At 52.2% G+C, this 2,437-nt stretch overlaps 1 pseudogene; it reads right to left on the bottom strand.

Annotated features, from left to right (window-relative positions):
- Positions 450–2,138, bottom strand: LOC102167680 (annotated as a pseudogene).

Genomic DNA, 2,437 nt, shown 5'->3' on the forward strand with positions numbered 1-2,437 from the left:
CCTGCAGAGCCCGGGCACCTGCTCTGTGTCCCAGGAGGACCTGCTCTGTGGTCCCAGGAGGCGTCCTCTCCATCCTCCAGTTGTTCTTTGGGACATATGGCGGGGACAGTCCTCTACCCTCCCCCCTCCGTCTTTTTTTTTTTTTTTTTTGTCTTTTTGTCCTTTTTAGGGGCCGCACCTGTGGCATATGGAGGTTCCCAGGCTAGGGGGTCCAATCGGAGCTGTAGCTGCCAGCCTAGGCCAGAGCCTCAGCAATGCAGGATCCGAGCCATGTCTGCAACCTACACCACCACTCACGGCAATGCTGGATCCTACCCACTGAGCGAGGCCGGGGATCGAACCCGCGACCTCTTGGGTCCTGGTCGGATTCGTTAACTACTGAGCCACAATCAGGAACTCCAATCCTCAGTCTTCTCCCCAGCTTTTGACCTTCCCATCCACGAACATGCTCAAACGGATGGCATCTTAGAGGAGCAGCAACAACCTTCATACGGCTCCTCCCCAAAGTTACCCAACCTCTGCCCTGTTATCTGTTCCGACTTCTGAAGATCGTGGCCCAAGGTCAATGTCTTCACTTCCTCCCTCTCACCTCCCTGAACTCTGGGACAGCAATGAATTTATGAAAACGTAGGGGGGTGGGGGTGCCAGGTTGATGACTTCATTAGGCAGACTGGTCCCTGAGGATGGAGGGTGGCTTTGCCGCCTGGCCCGCATAATCCCGGGAGATGTCTGACATCCCCTCCTCGTGGAAGCAGCACCCCCCACCCCAGCTCTCATCCTCCCTACCTCCCTCCCAATTTCTTTGGCATTTTCCTTACATGCTGATAATTCTTTTTTTTTTTTTTTTGGACTGGGGGGTCTTTTCTAGGGCCGCACCTGCGGCATATGGAGATTCCCAGGCTAGGGGTCTAATCAGAGCGGTAGCCACCAGCCTACACGGCAACGCCGGATCCTTAACCCACTGAGCAAGGCCAGGGATCAAACCCACAACCTCATGCTTCCTAGTCAGATTCTTTAGCCACTGAGCTGCGACGGGAACTCCCTTTATTTTTTTTTTTAGGGCCTCACCCACAGCATGTGGAGATTCCCAGGCAAGGGGTTGAATCAGAGCTCAGCTGCCGGCCTACAGCACAGCCACAGCGATGCCAGATCCGAGCCTCATCTGTGACCTACACCACAGCTCGAGGCAATGACAGATCCTTAACCCACTGAGCGAGGCCAGGGATCAAACCCACATTCTCATGGATACTAGTCAGATTCGTTTCCACTGGGCCACAACGGAAACTCCTTCCATGCAGAAAATTCTAATTTTCCTTTTTTTTTTTTTTTTAACGGTGGCAGATGGTTTATTGGGCTGATTCTCTGTACAGGCACTGACTTGCCCATGGCACTCATAACGTACAATGCCTGGACATTCTACCAATTTTTCTTAAGCAAAGACACCAGGAAGTTGGCAGCTCAGTGGATGCTGGACATATGAGCTCATCGCCTGTCATGTTCACGTGGCCAGCAGCCACTGCCAGACACAGCACCTTCTAGACGGTGGACTTGAAGTCATCAGCTTTGGCCACCGTATTCTCCTTGTGGGTCCGCAAGGAAGGGAACTGGCCAGCCTGATTCAGACCTGGGCCCAGGATTCGTGGGATCTGCTTAATGACAGACTCTGAAGCCAAAATGGCATCATACGTCTTGGCCAGCTTCTCGACGGGTTTCTTATTCTTGTTGAGTTTCTTCAGGGTCGCGATGTCCATAAGGAGGACATCCACAGCCTCGGCCTGTCCCCAGAGCACATGGAGAACTTGGGGTGGGGAGTAAACTTAAGCCTGACGGCGTCCGAGACTCGTTTGTCCCTTTGAGGGTCATAGCTCCTCAGGCTGATCTGAAGCTCCACCGTCTCCAAAACCTCCCGGTTCCTGCATAGCCTTGTACAGGGCGTCTTGGGAGACTTTGCTGCTCATGGTGTCTGGCGCAGTGATAACTGGACAAGAGTAATTCTTCTTTAGTCTCTGGTCTCACTCAATCTCACCATTCCTTTTACGAGATCTAATCCATTGCGTTTCAAGCTCTTGCGCTCATGAATTGCCTAAAATAAAAACTGCATGCTCGTAGTAAGGTCAAACTTTTTTTTGTCTTTCATCTTTTTAGGGCCACACCAGAGGCATATGGAGGTTCCCAGGCTAGGGGTCCAATCGGAGCTCCAGCTGCCGGCCTACACCAGAGCCACAGCAACTCGGGATCTGAGCCTCGTCTGCAACCTGCACCCCAGCTCACGGCAACGCCAGATCCATAACCCACTGAGCAAGGCCAGGGATTGAATCCGAAACCTCATCGTTCCTAGTTGGATTCGTTTCCACTGCACCACAATGGGAACTCCAAGCAAGGTCAAATTTGATATTCACTATTTTTTTTTTTTGCTGAGGCATGAATGGCTTGATGT

The sequence above is a fragment of the Sus scrofa genome, chromosome 10, assembly GCF_000003025.6.
Source record: "Sus scrofa isolate TJ Tabasco breed Duroc chromosome 10, Sscrofa11.1, whole genome shotgun sequence".
Lineage (NCBI taxonomy): Eukaryota > Metazoa > Chordata > Mammalia > Artiodactyla > Suidae > Sus > Sus scrofa.